Consider the following 9,610-nt stretch of genomic DNA (forward strand, 5'->3'; position numbering starts at 1 on the left):
AAGCGAGGGTTGTATTGGGCAAAGTAAGACCGATTCAGTGAGGTGCTGTAACACAAAACCATAGGCCACCTTGGCAAAATATGATGACATGCCTCTGAGTCACCCATATCTCACATATATTTATTGGCTTTGGCTCAAATGTCGTCCCCTGAAATGTTGGGGGACCCTTGCACTGCAGGGGTCTGCATTACACCCTTGCCTGTGATGGGTTACAGGCAGCCGTGAAGGGGGCTCCCCTGCCCGGTCTTCTAGAGAAGACTCGCCTGAGCAGCTGAAGGTTTGCAACCTGGGCCCCTTGAGGCCCCTTTGTGCCGATGTCCTCTTAACTAGCAACATTCAATCAACAATGTTGCAAGCTTGTAACTTTTTGCTAGGGGAAAATATTGTTGTTTCCAGAGTGTTTTACTGTAACTGCAACCATTCTGCAGAGAAGACCGGAGAAGACACCTTTCAGGATGGGGTAACCTGGGCCCCCCAGACCTGCAGGGGCTGTGGGCCCTATGTTACACCCCTGATACACAAGGGCAGCTCCTCCGCTAAGGCAGAGGACCATCGTCCCACTGCTTTTCAGCAGGGCAAAAAAGAAAATGATAATAATACAACGTTATCATTATATTTTTATATGACCACTAGAGACCTCAGGTAAAGGCCTGAGGAAGGAACCAGAGGCAGTAGGGCACTAGAAGACGGCCAGCCTCCAAACTAACATGAATAACACAGTGAAGACCGCTTCTAGAGTATGACCCAGTATATGTGAAGTGAAAAGTGCTAAAGTGGGCACTTTACAAAAAGTGACGGACTGGCATCACACACCACCTGGTGTCATGCTTCATCATCTGCCAGTCCTCGCCCTCCAAAAACCGTGTTTGGTGGAGGGTGGGCATGCACCTAAAGATAGGGATGCACTTCTAAACTAAGTGGGGGCCCAGAGGGTAATGTGAGTTTAAAAAGCCATAATAGTGCACCTGACAACTTTTTATTCTAATGTGGTGACTAGATGGAAATAAAAACGTAAGTGCGATGAATAGGGACCTTAATTATCCCATCACCGCTGTGTTAGAGGTCGACATGTTTCTGCCAGTTGTCCAAAAAGGTACGTGGCATTCATCAGGACCAAATAGAAAAAGGGAGGGCTCCTAGTCTAATCAAAGACTATCCACTGGGTGTGGTGACCTATGGTCACTCAACACTAAGAGGGTACATTAACCCTGCTCTTTCAACCTACTTGCCCCATGGGAGTTGGAATGAGGAGAGCCCCTGATGCCAGTCCGTCACTTTTTGTAAAGTGCCCACTTTAGCACTTTTCACTTCACATATACTCGGTCATACTCTAGAAGCGGTCTTCACTGTTATACATCATTATATTTTTCTCTGCTGAAGCCAGGTTTGGGGTGGGTAGGGCATGGCTGTCGTTACAGCAAGCAGGGGACTTAAGAGTGCATGACAGTTTGGCCGACTGTCTTGGGACGGCCAGTCATGCGCGCATAGCATGTTCTCCATCCGGCTGTTTGGCACAGCCTGGGTGGAGAACATGCACAGGCTCCCACTCCCTGTCTGAGCGCTAAACCACGGAGCTCAGACCAATCAAGACCCTACTATCATGCTGGTAACAGCACCGTCGCGATTGGCTAGGGACGTCTGGGAGCCTGTGTGCTTCCGGTTCACAGAAGGAGAGGACAGAGTAGAGGCGCCGGCTGGCAAGTAAGTAATCTTTTCTTCTTTTTTTTAACCGCCTCCTCCTCCCGCCCCATCACTACAGCCTGGGAGCAGCCGCACTGCTGATTCAGTGAAATACAGTGTTGGGCCAGGGTGTGCATTGAGGTATGGAAGACCATGGATTTTTCATTTAAGGCCTCAATCTATTCTATATTTAAACTGTACAAATCTTGCAACTGCTGCACTTTAATACTCCCCAGAAGTGCAACAGGTAAAACCATAAAATCAGAAGCCACAAATGCACTAGACAATCAAGGAACAATTTGGACCTGGTGGATGTTTGAGGGTTTTTAATCCTGTTGGTTGGACTATGTGCATTGTAGAGACAAAAGAATCGTATTAGACTATGGTATAAATATATTATTCCTTATTATATGGCCAAAAAAATAAAGCATAGGCGATGTGAAAAGCAGGGTTTAATTTGAGCTGGTGGTTGATGATGGGGCCCACCAGTACTCGGTTTTGGGTACTGGGACTCAGCAGCAGCTGGCATTCAGGAAGATTAGGTTGGGGGCGGGCAAATGGGTGGTGGGTGGGTGCATGCAAGCAAGGGGAGTGTAAATAAAAAGAAAAAATAATCACTTACCTTGCTTGCTGCACGACTCCGACGTCCTACTCTAGTCGTGTTCAGCTATGTCTCCTCAATTCCCCTAACCAATCCTGGCACTACTCTCATGCTGGTAACCAGCATAAGAGCAGAGTCAGGATTGGATGAAGAGGGATGGCTGGAAGCTCTTTCTGGCCCTGTAGGCCTGTGCTTGGTCTCCACCCAGCTGTCTAAAACAGCTGAATAGAGAGCTCCAAAGTGGGCATGTCACTTTGGCCGGCGCAAGACAGCTGGCCAAAGTGACATGCGCACTTTGGAACATCCAGCCAGCCACTGCCCCAGTTCTCTGCTGTCAATCGGCAGCAGAGGACATGACCCACAGGTCTATGGGTTGGGACAGGCTGATGAAAAAGAACCTGCAAGAGTGAGTGTCTGGTGGTGGATGAAAGAGACATGAAGAGGAATCAAGACTAGGCAGCCTGGATAATCTGTACCCCAGCCTTCGATAGCGCCGGACGCAGGCTTCTGAGAAAAGCTTTGAGCAATGGCACATATTCTTTTTAAAATGAACAACTGGTGAGAAGGACTAATTTATTACACATAATTTTATAAATAGAAAGACCAAATTATCTTGTTAGAAAAATTAATCATTGCTCGTTACTGATGGGCCTATCAAAGGAATCAGCACAAATAAGAATTGTCACTGGTACTGTTCAGCTTGGTGTAGCATCTGTTGTTTATTATTAATAATGTCCCAAGCTATTGTATTTCTCATGCTAGATGTAAGTAGATCACGTTCTTGTTTTCTTTATTGAATTCTGGTATAAGCAGGGCTCTAAGTGGGCCGGGTCTCACCGGTGCTGAGCACCAGCAGTTTTTTAAGGGGCCTTGAAACGGGTCTCTATCGGGCTCTGTTTTGTGCCCTGGCACAGGCGTTCCGTTTTTTTTCGGGACTGCAGTGACAGCAGGCACATCAATGTGTGCGTGCTCACACTGCTCACTTCTCACTAGTGGAGAAGTTACGGCATGACGCCATGCCAGGTGAGCGTTGTAGGGGAAGGGAAATCCTTTAAAGAGAGTAATTTTCTCTCTGGATTTCCTTTCTTTTTTTGAAACTCAGGAGCAGCAACATTGTTGTGGTGTCACCAGGGCTTCAAGTGGAAGCTTTTTCAATATTATATGCAAGCCATAGTTGCTGCTCATTTGTCTTCTGCAACTAACAACCATTGACAAAGCCAATAGTCCTGCCTTGTTGTAGGTGTAATTTTACTTGTTGTATCATATATCTGGACGCAATGACAGAAATAGCAAAATACCAGTCGGGCCGCACACTATGCTAAGCACAGGTTTTTAGCTTATGTGTTTTTAAGCCACGCCTTAAATTAAATTGGCCACGCCCCTTTGAGACCCCCTCCAGTTTTTTCACCCCACTTAAAGCCCTGGGTATAAGTAGTTTTACTTTGTTTATTATAAACAAATCACTACCTGTACCAAATAAAAGAAAATCTAGGACTGGATGAGGTACTCATTTATCCAACATCAGTGTGCATGCTTAATGGAGTCATTTAGAGCAGGTGGTAACGTTTTTAACTATACCAAGGGCCAATGGAATTACATGAATCTGTGGCAGCTGCATTTTCCAAACAAATGTGAATTTACTGTAATCGTAACATAATATACTATCTGTTACACAATTTACAGATTTCAATAACAAAAGATAGTTTTTTGTTCAAATTATGAAAAGGTGTTAAAAAAAGGTGTTAGATGCGGTGTCACAGTGTGGCAGACCCCTTACATGGGCCAATTAGTCACCATTTAGTTGCCTATTTCTCTAGTCTGGTGGTAAACTGGAACCAAAAAGAGGAAGCCTTCCACTCACTAGCACAATGGTTCTTAACCTTTTGACTTCTGTGGAACCCCAGTAAATGATCACCAGAATCTGGGGGCCTTCGCTAAATCATTATTGGAATGCAGGGACTCAAATGAGTCATTATGGGAATCCTAGGCCCTGGCCTAAGCAATTTTGATGATTTGAACCGCAAAACAGTACACAACAATACAGAAACAAGCATTATCAAAGAAATACACAAATTATTAGATACTTTAATTCAGAAACAAATATAAAAAAAAAAATTAACAAAGAAAAGCAATATTTTATTGGGAAGGTTTTATTTATATACACATTATTACTCTGTTAATAATATTTAATTTTCCAAGTAGTTGTTGACCCCCTGAGTAGACGTTGCGGACCCCTAGGTTCCCCGAACCACAGGTTAAGATCCACTGAGTTAGCATTAACGTGTGTTAAATTAACAAACTAGTGGACTAATATTGCTGCAGTGTGTACTGCACTGTGCCACATACCTTGCCTGTTCTTGCTGCATAATTTAGGCAACCCTGTGCATAATTCGGTTCTCCATTGCTATATAGTTTCAGTGGCCTGGGAACTAACCAAACAAACATGGTTTGCACCTGTTCCTGCACTTCTCGCATGGGTCTAAACTACTTTTAGACCCCGTAAAAAGTAACATTTCCCAAGCAATTCAACATTGTCAGAAAGTGAAAACGGAAACCAATATCATATCTACAAAAAAACGAACTTATAATTAACGGGGGGCCTCCAAAACCCCACGTATAACTGTTCCTTTTGCCGACTGTTTCCTAAAAGGGGTCTCGCTGTTTTAAAGAGAATTCAATACATTGCAGACTTTCTCTTAAGCGTCATACGTAAAAGGTAGGTGGGTGAATTTATTCCGAGAAGAGCCCGTCCTCACTTTCTTATCGTAGAAGGAACTGGCATGTAACGCATTACTACTTCTCCCAAACCGACATTCATTAGAGATTAACCAATAAGAAGATATTATACCAAAGATATTACACCAGGGGTGTCCAATGCGGGTACATGATAACCAATTCCCTGCCAAATGTTCTGGAAAACCGCAGAATAAGTTAATGTTTCCATCTCGGGTCTTTGTCTGACGTTGAGTGCCCCTCCCCCGCAGGGGCCCGCGTTACGTCCCTGGGTGGTAGGCTAGAAATCTGTCATAGACCCGGCGGCCCCTCTGGACCCATGTTGGCCTCCCCTGATACATCACCATGCAGTTCCTTAACTCATCAGACTTCCTAGGAAGCAGCGGATCCCAAACAGCTCAAGTGCCTCACCCCTAGGAGCTCACCGTCTCTCTCACACCTTTCCAAAGCCCCGTCTTCCTATATGGGTGTCTCACACCTGGGAACCCCCCTCTTCAGTTGTAACACACTGAGGCGAGATGCCCACGCCCCGTTCACAAGTACTTCCAGATCACCACGGGATCGACCTTACGCCGAAAACATTCCCAAACGCCGCCGTTATATTTAATAGTACGCCACAATCTATAACGACGCGCTCCTATCCGGGTAAAGTGGGTGCGGAGGTACAAAGAGCGGACGGTAAATCTGGCCAGTAAACAAAGTAGTGCTCAGGAAAAAGAAAGAGCCCTCCTACCTGTCCGCGCCCGCCCTGTCCATGTTCGCTCAAAAATAATACCACACCCCGGGAAAAAGGTGAAGGTCGCGTCCACAGCATCGATGGCCTCAGTCCAGTGCACTCAGGAATGTCCCCGTGCCCCGGCCCCTGGGGCGCCGTTTACTCCTCTATCCAGTCCAGCGAGCACCGGGCTTCCAAGCACGGCCGGGCGATGTTACTTCTAACCAGGTACACTTGTGGCACAAAGGTAACTTGAAAACCTGCCAGTACGTTCTCCTGTGCAGCAGCGACATCCACTGGCCATGCAAGGAAAATCCGTGCAGTAAACTACGAGATAATATTACCCTTTACGTCAGTCACACGTCGATGCATCCTGGTCCCAATAACTACATATTAGCAACGTAACCAGGGGCAGCTAACCAAGGCCTTGCAGCCCTGACTAGTTTCGGCTTTGAAAACAAAAGAAAAGCTCACACCGTGCTTTACAATGCTACTCATTCATGAGCCTCGACAACAACCCTGTGAGGAGCACAGGGTAATTGCCTGCTTTGTTGGCCCTGTGGTCCCTGGCCGAGGCGCTTTAGAATCCCTGGGCTCATCGCCGGTCTCCCCCGCCGCCTGCAGCCCCGTGACACCTGAGGGCGCGGCCGCTGTGTGGGGAGACTACACTACCCAGGAGCCTTTGCGGCCGGACGCCGCACACCGCCAGCTCGCGCTCAGTGGCGCTTAAATTCAAACCTGGTCTCCCGCCTCGCGGGACGCGCGCGGGCGGCGCCGGGAGAAGCCCGGGACAAGGGCGGGGCCGTCTGCGGCCGTCCGAGGCCAGAGGAGGCCGGGCTGGGCCATCCCTTTTGGTTCGTCTGTTCAAGCCGGGCATCGTTCCACTTCCTCTGAAAGACTTCTATGAACACTAAGCTAAGTCTGGGAGTGGTGCGTAGATTCCATACTGTTAGTTGCATGAGGCACCATAGCTGGGGGCATAACATTTCGTCCTGCTTTGTAACGTATTGCTGTAGCCACCGCCTGTGGGTCACAGCGTAGGTCAATTTCTTACTGCAGTGGGCAAGTTAGCATTTTGTGGTCTTTCGCTCCCGGGTCAGCCTCAAATTGTCAGTTTGAGAATATGGGGAAAACCAAAAATACACCAATTAGACCTGGGACGGGAGTTAGGGGCACATTAGATGCATTCATTACACGGGCGGAATCACTGCTGACACACGAGATACAGTTGACGGAGCGTAGATTGTCCCTTGATTCCTTACTGGCACATAAACGCTCCTCATTGGGGACAATAGCGGAATGTGTCACACTGGGGACGAGTACTGCGGCAGGTCAGGGTCCCTCTTTGTCTAGTAAAACTCAGGGCGTTACATTAGCACAAGTTCATACAAATAGGCAAAGTGACGGTGGTGACGAGCTACCGTCAGTGGTGGGTCCCGCGGTAGAACTGGAGGTTAGCGGACCTGGGGGAGCACAGGCGGATGCCCAAGAACAAAATGAGATTACTCCCGGGGGTGAGAGGGATCTTAACGCCCTAGTGGAGAAAGAAAGGGTAGTAGTCACCCGATCAAAAAAAGCCTTAATAACGCCAGACCCCCCCCCCAGAAAGTGCCACTATTGTGAGTTTGAAGTCCTCAACCAGGCCACAGAATAAGGGGACAAGTAAAAATAAAAATGATCCAAATACAAAAAAAGGTGGTTCTAAAATAGACCCTATAATAGTTGAGGATGAAAGCAATAGGCCAGCTTGTTCTCAAGGTCGTATTAGCTCCCCTGTAAACAGAATGGACTGGTCACAGGAGATAATGAAAACACTCGATTCCAAGTTGGAAGCCCTTTTCCTTAAACACTTGGCCCCCCTGGTAGCAGATATAAAGAAAATCGAGGAAAAGGTCAATAGGTTGTTGGAGATGGATAAACGTGTTCTCCCAGTCCCCCAGTTAATCTCGATACCGGATGGGCAAGAGACTGTATCCGACCCGGAACGAGCAGGGTCAAAGCAGAGGGTAGATCGCAATGTGAGCAATGATAGTGTCACACACCCGGTCCAGGCCCCTGTAAGCACCCAACAAGAGTCTAGTATAAAAGCCCAGTTAGCAGCTACTGGTTCCCATAACGCCCAGGTGCTGAGCTCGCCGGGCCTCCAGACGCTAGATTTGCCCCCGGCATGTTGCCCCTACACAATAGTTTTAGCAGGGGTACCGGCCCATAACGGGGAAAGAGAAGAATCTACAGTTTCCTTGATAAACAAGGTCAGTCACTGGTTGGATAATAATGCGAAGGAATCTATGCAGTGGAGAACGCATATTCTCATGGCAAGGAGGGTAGCTTGGATTGGTACCTCAAAAAAGAAGTTTGCCGGAGATTGCGTCATTGTCAATTTCAGACACCGAGAGCTGGTAAAAGAACTGTTGGGTTATAGTTATGTGGCTTTTGATAGTGGGTCGTCTATTAAAATGCTCCCTCTAAATTTTTTCTACAGGGACCAGGCAAAAGTACCGCGTCAGGGGCCACGCAGTAGAGTGGAAGTCCCGCTATCAAGATCATTTAGACTGGGGTCAGTCTCCAATAGGTTCAATCCATTGTCTGATGCGGCAGTGATGGATGAACTAGACTGACAGACTCAAGTAGAAATACCGGTAAACCTACCGCCTCCAGACAACATTATGCCTGGGGAAAATGTTGGCTCCATAGGAAATAGCCATCTTCCCGAAATCCCCCAAAACGAGGTTGTAACAACTCAATTAGCGATTAGTCCCGAAGCAGATCAGATTAGCTCAGGAGAAGGGGGATCCCAAACTCAATATTCCCAAGTATGGAACGTGACTACCCCGGGGAACGGGGAACTTAGGGTAGTATCGTGGAACATTGCCGGAATCTCTCCCAAACTAAGAACCAAGGAATGGTTGGAGTACAGCAAAAAGTTTCACATTATTTGTTTACAAGAAACATGGGAAATGGATAGTAATGTCCCCCATCTAGATGGGTACAAAATGTTTTTTGTGCCCGCTCAAAAATCCGTGATGGGAAGAGCGAAAGGAGGACTAATAACGTATGTATCTCTGACGCTACAAGGGACATGGGAAGATTTGGGCTGGAACTCGGAATATACTCAGGGTCTTAGTTATAGTAACAAGGGGACTAAGTTTGTTTTGATAAATTTTTATAATGCGGGCCAATCAATGCAGAGGTTGGCAGACCTGAAGAATAGACTGGCTGATTTGCATTCTAGGGGAAAGCATCCCCCAAACATAATCTTGGTGGGAGATTTTAATTGTCACCCATGCCCATATCTGAAATGGTTCGGGGGATCATGGAATTCTTGTCCTTCCACCGATGACTGGCACCTTGAACACACGCAGGAAGGCAGTGAATTAAGCATGATTCTGGGGATATATAATCTCGTCCCTACAATGGACCTGATTAAGCCCAGGCTCCCAAATATCATAAATCCCACGTTTAAAGGCAGGGGTAAAGAAACTATTATAGATTTTATCTTTATTTCCTATGAGTTTAAAAGTAGGATCATAGATTTTAATATAGAAATCAGTATCTTCAGTGACCATAACCCACTGGTGTTATCATTGAGGGACGCTGATGATTCCGTGCAGTTAATGCCTCGGATGTTAAGGGGAAATTTGGAAGCAACTGATCAGGGTAGGCGACTACGTTGGTCTAACACTGATGGGGAAGCATTCTATAAAAAACTTCTCGCAAATCCAGAAAGTGGGATATGGCTGTGCCTAAACCAAGATATCATAGGCCAAGATTTGATAAACGCATTTGAAAGCATGGCAAGGGATATTGACAGACTATTGAGGATTAAATCACAAGCACCGCCCAATCTTACGCCAAAATGGTTTGACAAAGCATGCTCCAGA

At 46.8% G+C, this 9,610-nt stretch overlaps 1 protein-coding gene across 1 annotated transcript in view; it reads right to left on the reverse strand.

Annotated features, from left to right (window-relative positions):
* The window catches only part of ANKRD6 (ankyrin repeat domain 6), a 725,774-nt gene extending 719,802 nt beyond the window's left edge, over positions 1-5,972 (reverse strand). Inside the window, exon 1 of the mRNA XM_085611161.1 lies at positions 5,748-5,972. The gene's annotated coding sequence lies outside the window, so the exon portion shown is untranslated. The remainder of the gene's footprint in view (positions 1-5,747) is intronic.
* Between the last annotated feature and the right edge of the window lie 3,638 nt (positions 5,973-9,610).

The sequence above is a fragment of the Triturus cristatus genome, chromosome 6 (genome assembly GCF_964204655.1).
Source record: "Triturus cristatus chromosome 6, aTriCri1.1, whole genome shotgun sequence".
NCBI classification, from domain to species: Eukaryota; Metazoa; Chordata; class Amphibia; order Caudata; family Salamandridae; genus Triturus; species Triturus cristatus.